The sequence below is a fragment of the Falco rusticolus genome, chromosome 8 (genome assembly GCF_015220075.1).
Source record: "Falco rusticolus isolate bFalRus1 chromosome 8, bFalRus1.pri, whole genome shotgun sequence".
Taxonomy (NCBI): Eukaryota; Metazoa; Chordata; class Aves; order Falconiformes; family Falconidae; genus Falco; species Falco rusticolus.
The window spans coordinates 33,388,045-33,404,818 of record NC_051194.1 but is presented as its reverse complement, the minus strand read 5'-3'; the positions used below and the strand labels follow the sequence as shown (position 1 = coordinate 33,404,818).

Below are 16,774 nucleotides of genomic sequence, written 5' to 3'. Positions count from 1 at the left end.
TGTGGCTATTCTGCACTGATCCTGCCCAGGCAAGTGATGTGCCAAATTCAGCAGTGCACGGTCTGGAATGCTGCTCCCTTATAGTGACTGATGAATTATGGTACCACAAGCAAAATTAAATTTATGTAATAGAAAATGGCTGCTGACTCTTAAGTGAATTTTCCCTGTGAAGGTATGATAAAGAAGAGTGAATTATGACCCCAGAGGATATATTTCTATTGCTTGAATGCTACCTAGCATTAGTGCTGTTGTCACACTGAGTTCTTACTGCCCTCACTTGTGGAAGAGGGAGGACATGATAGCTAGCAAAGGAAAACCTGGCATAAAACATTTTGGCACTTTAATTAGCCCTCTTGAGTGCTCACTAGCTCTAGGTTGTTAACTTTTTCCCAGATACTGTCATGTTGTAGCAAAATGTTTATTTTATCAAGGAAATAAATTGTTCAGCCAGGAGTTGACATCTCTCTCTCTTTCTGTCTCTCTCATGGTAGTTTCTTAAAATTTCCCTTAGGCTTCGGGAGACTGCCTCTCAACTGCTGCTCTGAATCTTGGCTAGGACCCCTGTAAATGCAAAGGACCCTCTTCCCTCGGAAAAATACAGAAATATATGTACCTTTTTTTTGCTGTGAATGGTTTCCTGAAACTGAGGTCACTGAGGTGACACTTGGACCTGATAAAAGAAGACTGTTTTATCTCTGCTGGCAGTGCCTCCTTTTACATTAATTTGCCTTTCTAATTATTCATGCTCAGTAATATTACTGTGGCACTTTTCCTTGTTTCTCTTTCCTAAGTATAATTAAGGACTTTCTCTTTGGTTCCTGTATTTCTTATCAGGAAAGCAGCACTGCCAGCATCATGAAATGTTCCAGCTTTTGAATTGCAGGGCTGTACTTGCCTACCTCTTTTGAGTTTTTTCAAGTTTTGGGGGAAAACATACAAACTTGAGGCTCGTGGAATGAGATATAACACACAAAAATAGGCAAGGTTTAAATTACATCTTTAGATTTCCAAATGAGGTCATGATATGACTGAAATGCTATGTGCGCTTTATTTAATTCATTGTGCAAAGTTGCATGGGCACTCACAGAAAACTGTGAACCCCAGAGGTGATCCATGGTTAAAACAAAAATGGATGAATATCTGGAAACACGGAACACCTATGTCCGTGGAGATAGAAATCATATTACTCATTAAGTAATATTCCCAGGAAACAGCTTGATAAAAGGCACACATGAAATTTGCCGTGCATTTTAAATATCTCAGCTGGGATTACTGAACCATCCCTTGCTCAGAGAGTCAGTGCTAGGCCTATAGTATAACTTAATCTTTGGGTTTAGGACTTGGATGATAGATCTCACATTGCCTTTTTTATCTGTACGCTGGTCACTATGCCTTGTAGCTTTACAGGAATTTAGCTACCTGCCATTGGCAGGCGGAAACAGTTGACAGCTCTTTTTTTGGATTTATAATGCATGTAGTGCAGGATCTCCAGTTCCATAGCACAGGTATTAATACTGGCACCGCCTACAACACAAATCTGCCAGAATAATTCTGGGGCCTTTGACCTTTTTATCCTCTGATAACTTTTCAGAAAATGGACTTTGGTCTTCCCTGGATTGGAACCATGTTTCAAAACAAGGGAAAAAGTGATTCTTACCAACCTTGGTTTTCAACCAGGTTTAATCTTGGCTTGAATTATGTGTGTTATCTGTCTTCTCCAGCACCCATTTCTAAATGTAACAAGTAGATGGTCAAGAGATTTACCTTTGAGAAGTGACCTGTCGAGGGTGCAAGTGCTGCTTAGAGTAGGGACATGTGCTTTCCCTTCTTGCGAGCGAGTATTTGTTGCAGCTGTGGGTGGAGGTAGCACTAAAGACAGGCTGTCTTGTTTCAAAGAGCTTTCTGAGAAAGGGTGCATGTGTTCTTTTGAAAAACAAAATTAAGACATGAGCAGCTGCTTTTAAAATATGACCCTTGTTGGAAGCACTTGCAAACTTCAAAGTGATTGCTCAGGGAACTTTCTCTTAAGTCCTTACCATGTAGTGGAGACTTGTCCAGTTCTTATTGTACTGTATGGATAGACAGTTTCCCCCCACAGCTACCTAAGAGATGATGACAATGGATGGGTTTCACCAAAGGCCCCCTTTTTTTATCCAGTAGTTGAATTTTAGCAAGAAATCTCCCAGAGACTGGAGTGTTTCACACGACCTTAGCTTAATCACTGTGGAAATTTAGCAAAGCCAAACCAAAGGACATAACGTGGCACAAGCTTTGCAGGGGCTTCTTCCTTTCTCACCTCAAAGGACATTTAAAGTATATATGAATAGTGTCAGATTTTTAGTTATATGATATAAAAAAGTTTTAATCCAAATGTCATTTTCTCTGATGGGCCTAACAGGCTGACTATAGAGAGTTCCTGACTATGGAGAGTTTGCTGGCTGTGGAGCAGCCTGTAGTTTCATTTGATGGACGAAAATGAATGAATATCTGGAAACGTGGAACACCTGTAGTGACCATGGAGATAGAAATGATATTGCTCATTGGGTAATATTCCCAGGAAACACCTTCATAAAAGGCACACATGAAATTTGCCATGCATCTCAAATATCTCAACTGGGATTACTGAAAGTGCCATTTAGCTTTAGTGGGACCTCTGCTCTCAGAATGCTTGGACACAATTCTGTCCCCGAAGGAAATACATTCCTCTGGTGTCTGTGAAGGGTAGCTAGTCAGCACTCACAGGTTTGTTTCTAGACCAGTGCAGAAGCAGCAGATATTTTCTTAATACCTCTCCCAGGTTTTATTTGTAGTCATAAATAACTGCAGATATGAATTCAGTTGGGTGATGGGATGCTGAGAAGAGATCCAGCTGAAAGTCCCTGCAAGTGCAGTCCTAGGAAAAGAGATTCTTCAGAGATTTCTCTTCAGCATTTTCCTCCATGCATAACTAGCAGTTACACCCGGGGCAGATAAAGTATGCTTTACTTCTTTTATAAAGTACATTCTTTTGTAAATTATCATTTCTCTTGTTATCCATTTCATAAAGAGCATTTGTTATTGATTTTTATAGATATTTTTTTTCATTTAGGAAATCAGGATCAGCATTCAGTAGCTTTCAGTCGTCTTCTTAGGTCATTTCAATCTAATGCATGTTTTTGATGGGAAAAAAGTAAATCAGTAATATTTGAAAATGTAAGTCCCTCTTTGATAAAACTAGTGTATAGGACTCCTTCAGGCTGAAGATCTCCTGAGAACATTGTAGCTATGAATGCCAAGGGTCAACATACTCACGTGAGGGTATTCAAATTTAATTTCTGTGGCAGCCCAGTTGGTATCTCCTTTCTATTCCTGTAAGCAGTGTGAAAATCAGATTCTGTACTAATGTGTTGATGAACACATTCCCATTACAGGTGCAAGGCACACAGCTAAAGGTCATCTTAGTTGATTTGTATCCTAAATTCACTGCAAGTGTGGTATCTGTCAGTCACAAGACACTGAGGAACATGTGATCCTGCTTAGATGGGATGGCCGTAATTTTAAAGTCTGCAGGAATGAGATGCAGAATTCTGCCCTTGTAAAGCTGGTTGAAACTCAGCTGTGGACTACACTATCACATCAAACGAGAGGAAATAAAATCATGCTCCATATCAATAATTCTATATTACCAAACAAAACAAAAAAAAGAAGTGTTTTAATGCCTGCTGTGAAGAAAGAGGATGTTTAAGTTATGAGGATGTTTAAATAAATCAGTTTCATGCAATCAAAATAAGAAGGAAGGAAGTGCAGTAAAATCCTTATCTTTCCTTCAAAGACATCACCAACCCAAGGCATTTTAAAATAGAATGATTCAAATAAATAATTGATTTGCACAGAAGAATTAAAGGATATTCTGGGTTTTAGCTCTAAACAGAGACCAGCTGTCGTTTGACTTTTATACATGTGCTGTGGTTTTCAGAGAATCAGGTGTCAAAGATTTGTTGCCATTTATGTTACATTAGAAACTGAGCTGGACCTCAGATTGCAGAGGAGCTTCTAGGTCTGAATTGATCTTTGACTTAATTAGAAACAGTTTAAATTAATTCATGTTAGTCAAAAATAGTATTTTTTCCAGCAAGATTCCATCTGTAATGTTTAGACAAAAATACTTGTATTAAGAGATCAAGTGGCTGAGTTCCTTTTTCCTCTAAGTACATGCTAATGAGAGTGCAAGCTGAACTGTAAGTCGTTAAAGGCCATTTCCTCATTATTGCTTATCAAAATTAACATTCAGCGACCTGTAAATTATTTACTAATTCCTCCCTTTCTCCTCATGAACAATTCCTTTTCACTTTTGTTCTTGCACTTACTGCACAGCATAGAATGACTGCGGGGCTGTGACACTGATGTTTGCAGATGGATTCTGTGGCAGTGATTCCTCGGGCTGCCTTCAGACTTAATTGCTTTGCCACATCTAATGAGAGTACATGGGCACTTGGCAAGACCTACACCCTGAAAGGTCCGAGCACCACTTTTTAAACAAGCCCGCTCAAGGCATGAAATAGATACTCCTGCCTCAGGGTCATGCAGCTTTTGCAGATTTGTCTGTTGATAGAAGGGAAAAAAGTGTTAATTAGAAGTGGGTAGATTACGTGGTCCTCCCAAAATGAGGACATAAATAGGAAGCCTCCATCAGTATTCTGGGTTTGTCTCTGTAGCCGTTCTTGAGCCAGGCACTAGATCATCTAAAGTGTTAGGCTTAGAAAGAAAGGAGCAAGCAGGATTCAGAACTTGTTTTAAAGAGGTTTTGTGTTGTTTTTTTTATTTCATCTCAAGTTCTACCTTCCATGTTGTCATTAAGCAAGAAGCTGTTCCTCCTCTAAAACTGATCATTCCCCTCCTGTTCTCAAAGAACTTGAGTTCATATTTACTTATCCTGTGGTCGTGTTTTGTGTTGTTTCTGAGGTTTCAGTCTGGTGATTACAGAATGTTTGTTTGATTTGGCTGTACAATATCAAATATATCCCTCTGGAGGAACAATATGTTTTCTTGTTGTCATAGATATTTTTTTTTCCTTTTAGAATTCATCATTTTTGTGTGGTTAATGCTTATTAGCTGTAAAGTGCCAGGTTTGTTCAAGAAATTTAGAAATCCTTGGAACAGTATGGTTCCAGCTATAAAGGGCATACAGGGATAACAGAATAACTGTCTGGAAAGGAAGAAAAGTTTAAGTGAGATCAGAAATAAACGTTAAGATCAAGTCTTTGAGCAACACTTTCAAGTTGATTGATCAAGGACATTAAAGGACATTGGAGATCATCCAAGTTCAAAGTCAGTATTAGCAACAGGTTTTATATTGGAAAAAAAAACTGTGTGTGAAGAAGGGGGACAAAGGGAAACAGTTGCAAATTCCCTTTTTCTTCGTATAGAGGATCAAGTCAGAAAAACACAAATCACAAACAATATTTATAAGAATACCTTTAATTCAGGAGTGGAGGGTTGTACTAGTGTGCAGTAGCTGTTAAGCAGGTGTTCAGATTCTGTTGAAGAGCCCTTTCTTTCATCAAGGGTGTGTATATATATATATATTTGTATGCAGCACAGCCACTGCTGCCTTGAATCTAGTCTGAGTTAGACAACCGGTTGATGATGCTAGGTGTGCTGGTGGCCTTGTCCAGATTTGGCTGACTCTTGGTGTGCTGAATTTATCAGTTCCTGGGGATTCAGCAAGACTGCTTGTCTCCAGAGCTGATCAGTTCTTGGGAGAATTTCATAACCTACTGTCTCAGCTCATACTTTTCCTCTCTTCAGCTTGCTGTGTGCTGGTAACCATTTCTGCATCCAAACCTGTATGTAAAACCTATGTAAAACTCATTCACACATTCTCATGTGGAAGAGGCCTTTATGGCACGGCCACATAAAAAGTGCAATGCCTGATTATGAGCAAAAGGGAGCAGACAGTGAATTAATTGATTTTAACTCTTCGAGCATCTACCTCATTCTTTCTGTGCTGCCTGGTCAAGTACAGCTTCGAGCATGGAAAACCATGAAGCATCACAAGAACATAGATACTGGACTGGGAGGCAATAGAAGGAGGCAGATGAACATGGAGGACAAGCCACAGGGAAGCACAGAGCTGGGCAAGGTGGCTGAGGGAGGTGAGAGCTTTCATGAGAAATGGAAATGTTAGATGTGGGGGACCGGAGGAAGAGATCACACCACACAATGTATCATTATTTTGTTTTCTCTTTCCCCTTAGATCTCAGTAGGGGTTTAATTCTTCTCTCCCCGAGGTCAAGTAGGGAAGGAAAGGCTTTGAGTTACGGGGAGGGCTATTCTGATTGCTTCTGCTAGTCCACTAATGCACATTCTTTTCAGTGATCTGACGCAATATTTATTCTGGAGCCAAGTATTTTTGCTGCAGGATGCCCCAGGAGGCACTTCCCTGCCTTGGAGTCAGCATTCTCCCCACCTTGTAAACTGCACGCATGCCTTGGTGCTGGCAGCCTACAGCTGAGAGAGAGACGTCCAAAGCTTTGCCCAAGCCTCGGTTTCCAGAATCACAGTGCTGCTGCTATCCAGACCAACTTTATTTTTCTGTTTGGATCTTGCATTAATTTAAAACCCACCAACAATCAAAATCAAACACCCTCCTCAAATGTGTGTGGGCGAGAAACAGAGGGGTGTGAAACATGTGGCACTACTCCACAACCCCTTTTCTCCCTGAGTTCATTTTTCCTGACACTACAGCATCACTTCCCGGCCGTACTTGCAAATAAGCAATTATTGAAAGAACATGGCTGGACCACACGTGTGTATTTTCCACTCTCGTGGAGAAAAGCTGTGTGTTGGCTGATGCTTATTTATTTTCACAAGAGGCCGTTGGGTTTGTTGTTCTGTCTTTAGGGCACCATCTCTCAAAGTGCTGAGCCTTCTCAGCTTGCAGAGGCTGCAGGAAGAATTAAGGGTGGGAACCAGCTGTGCCCCACAGGTTTTGGACCTCAGTTGGTGTTACTACTTCTAAAAGTTTTCCAGTGTTGGTATTTGCTGCGTGGTCTTGAGGAGTCAATAGAAAATGACAGCAGGGGGTCTACCCAAGGAAAGGAACACTTTCCTTAACCAAACCATGTGATGTTCCTTTAAAATTGGAGTTGGAGTCATTAAAACATCAGTTAGAAGTGTAACATTTATATATAGAGAAGAAAATAAATTGAAACACACAGAGAAACTTCAGCTTTCTGACTTGTGGATAATGCATTGAGAGATTTTTTTTTTTTTTTAATGAATTTAAGTGACTTTCCTTAGAAAGGTAAAGGGCCACATTCTGTATCTCTTGCTGCATATAAAATGGGAAAAGTGGCATTCAGCTGGCTCATCTCTGCCTTCACAGCTAGGCACCGCACATCACAGAGGGTCTTCCACTGTGCAGGCTCCAGTGTGTTCAAGTGCTGGGGCACTTGAAAGGCTGAGAGTACCCTGTCTCTGCTGTCCCCATACCTTCCTGGCAGCAGACCCAGCCAGAGGATACCTTCCCCCAGCTTTGTACTGGTTTAAACAGCTGCTGATGGCAGGGTGAAGGCGCTGAGGGCAGTGGTTTCTGAATCACCTTCTGGCTTTTGTTGCAATGGCTGAGCAGGCTGTGGCTGCATCCCCCCTCCCTCTGCGGCTGAAATATAACAAGAGGTGTAAACCCGGCTTTTGGGGGTTGGTTTTGTGGGTTATCTTTTGAAATCTGAGGTTTCAAACTCTCTCGGAGGTCCTGATCTCAGTGCTACATGCAGTTATTTTGCAGAAACCCTCTTCCAACCCTGAAGTTCTGCTGCCCCACCTGCCTTGGCAGCTGAACCTTTGGTACTTTTTGCTTTTATGAAACCTTGCCTTCCTTGCCTTTCAAGCTTTCTAGGAGAGAAATTGGAGGACAGAGAAAGGACTTTAAATATCAGCTCTTTCTCAACTCATCAAGTTCCTCCTTTATGACCTTCTCATTGTGCGATGCCTGTGTGTTATTTATGAGCACTTGGCCACTCGTTTTCACAAAAAAAGGTAGCATTGTTGAAGCTGAAATGCAGTTAGTTATGTGGTACTGCACAGAGGGAGAAAGTGGACAGCAAGAGCTGTTGCACCAGGTTTGGTAGCTGCTAAGGTCAGAGATGCAAGGCACAAAAAGATAAGTCATTGAAGAAATGCAAAGAAAACAGGATTAAATGTAAGTCAGTTTTGTTTGGTCAGGTCGAGGAAACCACCTCATTGTGCACCCTGTGAATATCTGGCTCAGAGCGTCTTGTGGCTCCACACCACATCCAGCCTTTCAGGAATCCATTGGCTGCTTGGGGTTTTGTTTCAGTAGTAGCAGGATTTGCCCCCAGCCTTTGAACAAAACACTGTGAGGGGGGGGATAAGTGAATAAAAATAGTTCAGTAAGAGCTGGGATAAAGCAGATATCTTCTAAACAAATATACAACTTATTTTCCATCTGCTGGTTCCCAGTCCTTGGTTGCTGTGAGAGAGAAAGAGCAGTGCTGCTGCATGGCAGGAGAACTACGATGTGCCTCCCAGGGTGCAGATCTGAAAGGTGGCCACTTGCATCCATGAACCTGGCATTTTTGTTCATAGGAGTAATTTAGTAACTGCTAAAATTGACCCTAAGGAATGAGGGCTTTCCTTTGCCTTTCTTAATACTACATCTGATAAATTCCCCAAAGAATTCTTCTGGGCATCCCATCCCTATGTAAAGATGAAGGCTAAGTGGCTTAATAGGATAAGTGCTTTATAAAGCAGCTCTGTAATATTTTAGTTGTCTTTTTTTTCATTTCAGTAACAAGCTTGAGGGAAGCTAATGTCCCAGTACACAGGGATTTGCAATCACCATTAATGGAGATAATTCCCCTCATGAGAAACAATATAAAATACCGTCACAAGAGCCAGAACACTTTCTAGGTTTGTTTTTTTTTTTAATCCCAACAGATTGGGTCTCTCTTACTAAATTTCTTTGTGCTGTAGAGGAGAAAATAAATCTATCAAAAAGAAGTTATTTAAAATCCTTAAGATAAACTCTTGATGTGGGACAATAAAGGAGTGATTCTGAGTGTCCCAAGGCAACATCTATATGATCAAGGAAAATGAAACAGTCATGGCAGCTATTAGCAATTTAGTGAGGTTTAAATGAGTTCTGAAAGATGGCAGAATTAGAAAGAGTTTTTACCTTTGTCACATTATCACCACTAACAGGAGAGGTCTTGCTTGCTGTTTGTTCTATGTTGTTGGTAAATCTTGTTTTAATAAATATGCAGACAAGCTGCAGAAGAGCAACTGACTTCAATGGCATGGCATGTCTACCTTATATTCCGTATTCATAGAGCTCAGTCTCCCGCAAAGTGATCAGAATCATTTTATGGCGGAGTAAACCGGTTCGCAGAGCAGTGATGTGATTTGCCAGAGCTCACACTTCTGCCCCAGCATGAGGAGATGTTCTGTTTCACTCCCACTTTGTGCCAAACGCACTGGGCTCCCTTTGTGTGCATCTTGTCTTCCTTCCCTGCTTTCAGTTTCGCCTGAATTAGCAGGCCAAATTTACCTGTTTTCATTATGCGAACTCTAGTTAGCTCAAACCTTCACAGACAGGGTTTGCATTTCTGTGTTTGGAGAGAAATCTGGCCCATTTCAGGAGGGATTAGATAGCTGCTATATCTGGGAACAAATTACCTGCTCAGGGAATATTAGTGCCCACATATTTAAGATCCATTAAAAAGTAAAAGTCAGCCACAAAATTTCTTGATTAAATGCTTATTTTCCAAAGATCGTACTCATTCCAGGCTGGAATTTCAACTCAGCAATTTTATTAAGCATCTTATTTTAGTGGCAAATAAGATTAATTTAGTTTAAAGCCTACCTTTGTGAAGGAGTAATTCAGCTTTCTGTAAGTGGGTCTGAACAGCTATGGAAGCAACTAGCAGCAAGGTCAACAAGCCAGGAGAAGAGAGTGTTCCTACTGAATCCTGAGCAACTAACTGATGGGAGGCTTGGTATCCCATGCCAGTGACACAACATGTGACCCATACAGCAAAAATTAGAAGCGGATTTTCTGTTTTTCTTCGGTGGGGAAAGGGCAGTGAACAGTGAATCAGACTGTTTAATATAGTCAACGGTAGACAGTGAACTGTGAGGGGGTTCTTTTTAAATCCATGTTGAAGGTTTTCATCAAGATAAAATTTAATATGAGATTTCTTGCCTTCCTGCTTGAGACAGAGCTGAAGTCATGCTTTTACCTGCATTTACTGTGTGAAGAGCAAATCACTGTGGCTGTCAGGTTTGTAGAGGCTGCCAGCCACCATTGCTCCACCACAGGGGCTAAAAGAGAATCACTTCTGATGTCCTACTTTTTTTTCCGGGTACTTCATGTTCTTAAGAAAGCACTGAGCAAGGCTTGGTGGCAAGGCTTGGTTTGACATTTTGTAGGTGTAACCAGAACTCTGTAAGTGTAGCAAGAACATTGTTTTGTTCCTGGAAGCATATTTGAGTTGGGGGGAATGAAAAAAAAAACCAAAACCCCAAACCTCTCTGGGGCCAAATGCCAGGTTACAAGTGAAGCATGCTGTAAGAATGAAAACATGCAAAGGAAGGATAAGCCTTTAAAAAGGCAATTTAATGTAATTTCTTCTTTCTTTTCAAAATGTGGAGGCAGCTTGCCAGTACTCAGAAGCTCTTAGAATCTTGTTTTTCATGTCTTTAAAATACACAGCAGTGGAGATTAGTAAGTTGGTTTCCTTTTTAATGAAGTGAATCTTGGAGTCTGGATTTGAACATTTGCTGCAAACTCTTTTATTTAGATGCCTTCTTTATGGCACCATGCTTGGAATGTTATACATAGCATTATCTGACTACTAACTCTTACAGCAAGATGGATTTTAGGATTAAATAAATTGTGAGCATTCCTTTTAAATTGCTGGAGCCAAAAGGGGTTAGGAGTGTTAGATTATCCAGCTGCAGCCATTCCCCCTGCTTAGCCCAGTGGCATGTTACAGGGGCTGTAGTGGCTGAGCAGGAGGGAAGAAGTCACTGGAAGCAGCAACAGGATGTGGAGCATCGGTTGCACATCCTCTCCCCACCACGTAGGGTGGGTGACCAACCTGCTTCACGAGCAGCAGGCAGAGAGAGGGAACGCTCACCTTGCTTCAGCACAGTATGAGCTCCATGCTGGGCATATATTTACAGGCCTTTGAAGTTGGTCAGATTTGAACCTTTTGTGTTTTATTTATTAAGTTGCAGTCAGTATGCCAAGTTACTTTTTTGCATTGCCAGGTTAGAGACAGCATTACAAGCTGGTGTAATGGGCTAACGTAAGTGATTTTTCCAGGAGCTGAGGGGGCAGTGTGTTTCCATTGTTCACAGTTATCTTTTTGGTGCAGAAAAATGTGTTCTCTTTTCACCAACTGCAGTAGAGCAAATACAGAACTCACTCCTGTAAAAAGGTTGTGTAAAAGTGCACACGTAAGCTGTCTGGATTCAGCTGTCCATCACACCTGTGTGTTCCCACCTCCACTTTTGCAAACCAGTTTTGAGTCCAGGCCAAACCCTGTCCCTTTTAAGTGTGTGGAGACTGACTTCAGTGGGATCTGAAATTGTCTCCCCTCTCAAGCAGGTTATTGCTTTAAACCTTTACACTTGAAAGCAGAGACTTTTACAAGCCTGATATTGGCTTTGAGATAACACTAATCTTTCAGTCAAGCGAGAAAGACTCATTTTTTCAGATGCAAAGATTAAACATTTCCTTCCTGCTGTCACACCTGTCTCCATTGAAGAGTTAATTGCATAAAGAGTTGCTACCATTTACAGTCAGCTGTTCCTTGGAACAAGTTCTCATCTGTACACTCCTCTCTATGTTCCACTGAATAGTGTTCTTGGGTGATTAAGTCTTATGCAAACAAACTCTTGACTGGTGATCATTTCCTTACCTGATGTCTCATATTCATGTGTAATTCTCCTGTGTGCTAGCAGTGGTTTACTCCAGCTTCAGTTTTTTGAAGAAAAAAAGTGAAATTTCCTATCCTTTATTTCTCTGTACATCTAGGATGTAAGATTCAACTTCTTTGTTGCCAGGAAGTTTGTTCACTAATGCCGATTAGTCAATGAAGTGCTTTAGTCCCACCATCTAGTTTTAATTTCATTTAGTGGTTTGGCTGGATGAAATGACTGGTGCAGTTACTCAGGTCAGTATGGCTCAGTTGTACCTGCATGCACAGACTTTTTTGTCACAAAGTGTAATCAGGCAAAGATATATGGTTTGTCTTGTTTTATTGACTCCAAATACAGCAGAAATCAATGTCAGCTTAAATATCATTGTTGGATAAGGCCTTTGTGTTAATGGGAGAGGAACAGGAAGAGAGAGGACAGGAAGTAATGAGTTGCTCAGTTCCACAGAAATGACAAGAGGTGTGAACTCGATAAGGGAGAACTAGCAGAAGGAGGAAAAGGTATCAGGTGAACCTGTCTCTTGGATCGGTGGATGAATTGGGAATGTTTTGGCAAAATGGGCAATGGGAACAAGTGATACTGTGACTTTCTGGTCAGTTCTGTAGGCTTGAACAGTAACATGACTGTTTTGTCTGAGATTATCTGTAAAATAGAGAGCACAGTGTACTTGTGACAGCCCTTTGGTTTGACCACCATGGTTGGTATTTTGCAAAGATCAGAAATGCTGTCAGGCAGTGTGACTGGGTAGCATGAGGTGGGAATGGGGAATCATGCCTAGAGAGCAAAAAGGTGGGGAGCAGGAGAATGGGAACAACAATAAAGCCTAGAGGCTAAGATGAGGAAAACAGCAGGGAGTTGAGGGCGTGTGGAACAGCCCCAAGCAGTGGATGGGAGTCCCTCATAGAGCAGAAGGGTGGGCAAAGCCAGGTCCACAGCCCTCTGGGCCCAAATGTGCCCAGGTGGCCAAATGTCTTGCTTGTCTGAGAGCATCCTGGTAAGAGCAACACACAGCAAGGGGCCCACTGTGACTTGATTGTCCAGCTGCAGCCAAAGAGGAATCTGACATCCTCCAAAGATACCAGGGAACCTGCTGGCTGAGACTCCTTCTTTAGAAATGATGCAGTATCACTTGAAGTTGCATTTTGTGGTGCTGTGCTAATGTCTTTCGCAGAGGAGTAGGAGAAATGGTTGGAATACTGTCTTTTGGAGTAGGCTCATGGCAAGCAAATTACACACCATGAGTAATGAATGCATTTAACAGCAGAGCTTTTGATTTTACAACACATTCATAACACCTTGGAACACTTTAGTACCTTGTCAACCCAATTAATAAATGCTAAAACTGCCAAAGCAATCTGAACAGCTATTAATCACATGCCAAACTATCCAAGCTCATGTTTTGCTATTACTACAGAGACAGCTAAGAGTAGATTGGGGGAAAAAGCATCTTTAAATGAATAAACCCACAGACAATTGGTTACAGTAAAACCAAAGAATACTGATTCAGAAATCGATACAGAAATAAAACAAGCCATCATACCATAGACTGTCTTGCCTCATAGGCAGTGGAACAGCTATATTAGTGTGGAAGTCACTTATCCTGAAGCAATAAAAAGAGCTTTAACTGACTTGTGCTGAGCAATTGCTGACAGTACTGTTCCATCCCATAGGCTGTGCAGGTTGTTTCTAGAATGTCACAGAAAAGGAAGCATTAGCGAAACATGACTGCAGTGTGCAAGCAGACACGCACCCGTGCTTGCACTTACATACTTGTATTGAGCAACTTCAGGCAACACCCATCGTGAGTCATTTTCAGTCTCTAGGGTTCAAGGCTAACATCAAAGGGTGGGTCAGCTGTCAGGTACAGTTGATCCTTGACCTCTGTTGCAGGACAGCTTTTAAAGACATTAATGTAATGGGACCATTGGCCCTGTCCAGAAGGAATGGGACAAGGGATCTGTTTCAAATATAGCCTGCATTAGCATGTCCATTAGGGAGTTGCTTTCAAGTTTCTGTTCAAGTTCAAATAGCAGAGTGTCTTATGCTACAAGAATTGTCTAACCTACAGTAGTCAAACCTGATGTGGTTTTTAATGACATGGTAATGGGTATCTGTGTTCCTGCATGAGATAAAAATAATACAAAAGATCCTGAGAAACCTTCAGAAGTTGCATTTGATCTAAAAATTAAAACAGTAAGAGGATTCATAAGTGTCAAATCATTACACCTCACCTGTGACTCGAAGAGATTGCATTTCTCAATATCTGCTACATCTCATTTTTAGTTAATACAACTGAATTTCAAACCTGGTATATTGACTCCAGGAACAACAATGAAACTACAAATAAAGAGCATGAGTTAGCGATGGATTTAATCCAGTTCATGTAAGTAATGCCAGTTAGCACCTGTTTATAGAAAATAAAATTAAACTAGCTTGGTATTTTTCTTTATGAGGTTATAATTCAGCTAATAGAGGAAATAGTGTCTCAGTGATATACTTTTGTGGGCGTTTGATCTGGGCCACGTGGTATTTTTACTAACAAAGCAGAACAATAGAAAGTAAACATGGCATGTATTAAATGGATTGAAACCTGGCTAGCTGACAGATGGAGATATAAATAGAATTATTATAGGACAGAAAAGTTTGTAGAGAAATCCTGAAGAGATTTATCTTTACCTTTGTGATAGCAGAAATTTTTTAACTTAAATTTCTAAGGCAACAAGGTTTTCTTTCATTTTTTCCACATCTGTTTGTGCTCTGCCCTCTGATACCTTTTGTACCCATTGGGCCAGTTTCAAGCAAATTGATAGAAGCTTCTGATCTCAAAATAATTTATGTGGAGATCAGCATAAGGATAGAGAGAAGGACCCAGAAGCTGCTCTAATAAGGAGAAATGCAGTAGTATGAACACATGTATTTATGGGCACACACATTACTAAAGAATTCACATGGCTGAGAGCCTTCATAGATACTTGACAGAAAAATCTTCTACTGTAGCTGGAGGCTGAGGACACAGCCCAGATCTGTGGGGAGCTGGCCTGCACTGGTTCTGCTCCATGGGGACTGCTAGTTATCCGTGAGAAGCTGAAAAAATGCCTGCAGCTGGGTGAGCAGTCAGGAGGAGAAAGAACAGCCTGATGATCCAAATAGCTTGGTAAGCTTGGCGTAGGTAAACGGGACAAACCCTGATACATGCAGGTGTCATTGACACGGAGGGAAGAATATCTGCCACCCTTGTAGGCACAGGGTTTAGCAATGGTGCTGAGCAGACTGGTGATTTCACGACAGTTGTGGTGGCTTTTAGCTTGTTAGAAATATGCTAATCGAAACTGCTTGTTTCTTGCAAAAAATTAGGTCAAATGCGAGTTTGTATTCAGTCTCATGAAAAGGTGACTGGCACTATCCCTGTTTCTAAGACACAAAAGGGATATAGGAGAGTGAAGCCATCCAAGTTAAACATTGGACAAGAAACAGAGCTGGAGTTAAATCCGAGATCATCTTTGTCCCAGGCAGTAGCCTTCTGCTAGGTTATTTTAGCTTCCATATCTGTATGTTCCCATAGTTAAGCGGCAAACCAATTCATGTGAACATAAAAAAGCACCCTCTTATATGAAAGTTCATAACAGCTTGGGGCACTCAGCACTCTTGAGACACAATTATGCTCTGCTCTGTTGCTAGCTCTTTAAGATCTTAATTATTTTAAAAACACGTCTGTAACAGCATATACAAGAGCAGCAGGGTAACAATAGAAATAAAGTTGTGTTCTTGGTATAAACTCTTTGGTTTGGGGTTTACAATTTATGTGTTCTGGAACTGGATTATTGCCTCATAAAACAATGCATCAGCCTTTTCTCATTTAGTTAGCCATCCATTTTTATTAGGGTGCTCTACAGAACGCCTGCAATAATATTATAAAGGTGCAGAAGGTTCATTATTTCACAAGCGGCTAGCCAAGACCATTATTATTTTTACAACAGCCAGGCTTGCTATTGAAATATAGTTTTGATCATAACCTTTTTTCTTCCTCCCTCTTTCTCTTTTCTCTACCAAAAGCAGAGATGTGCAATTGTTCCATTTCAGACTGCTTTTCCACTGCCCCACAAACATGTCATTTTCAGTGAAATGCATGGATTATAATGGGAACAGATCAGTGATAATGCATTACTGGAATGCAGCCATCCCCAAGAGAGCTTATAATAATATCCAGTCTTCCTAAGCTTTAAAATCTGCAGTTTGGACAGCCTATAGCTCTAATATGGAATCTAGTTCTGAATTTTCCCTGCACTTAGAATTCTTTGATACTCGATTATTGTTTGGGTTCTCCCTTCCCCGTCACGTTGCCATGACAGCTGCCTTGCATAAAATCCAGTTCTCAGACAATACAGCCACTGCTTTAGGCAGGGGCTCCAGGCTCATAAAAGTTTAAATTGTTGCTCAAAGAGATTACTGAATATTAATGACTCTGCTCTGAGCACTGCAGAGAAAATTTTGAAAAATCATGGTAATTAAATAAAAAATACATGCAGGCATTGTGTTCCCTGAATCACGAGTGTTGACACCTGCTGGGAGTGGTGAAGTTCCTGTAAACCTGTAGGAAAAACATCTGTGGGTATTATTGCTGCATATAGTGTCTTTATGCTAATTAGCTATGGTGTTTAATTAGCTGTGGTGGTTTCCCTCCGCCTGTTCTCTGGTTGTAAATTGAACACACTGACCGGGGCTTGCCACTGGGGCTGGAGAGGGTTGCCTTGCCCTGGGCTGGTGCTGTGTGCTGATGCTGTGTGCTGGTGCAGCCTTATGGCCCTGTTGATGAGACCAGTGCTCTGTT

At 41.1% G+C, this 16,774-nt stretch overlaps 1 protein-coding gene across 9 annotated transcripts in view; it reads left to right on the top strand.

The window, feature by feature from the left end:
* KALRN (kalirin RhoGEF kinase) overlaps positions 1–16,774 on the top strand; it is a 526,710-nt gene that overhangs the window by 392,076 nt on the left and 117,860 nt on the right. The window lies entirely within an intron of this gene.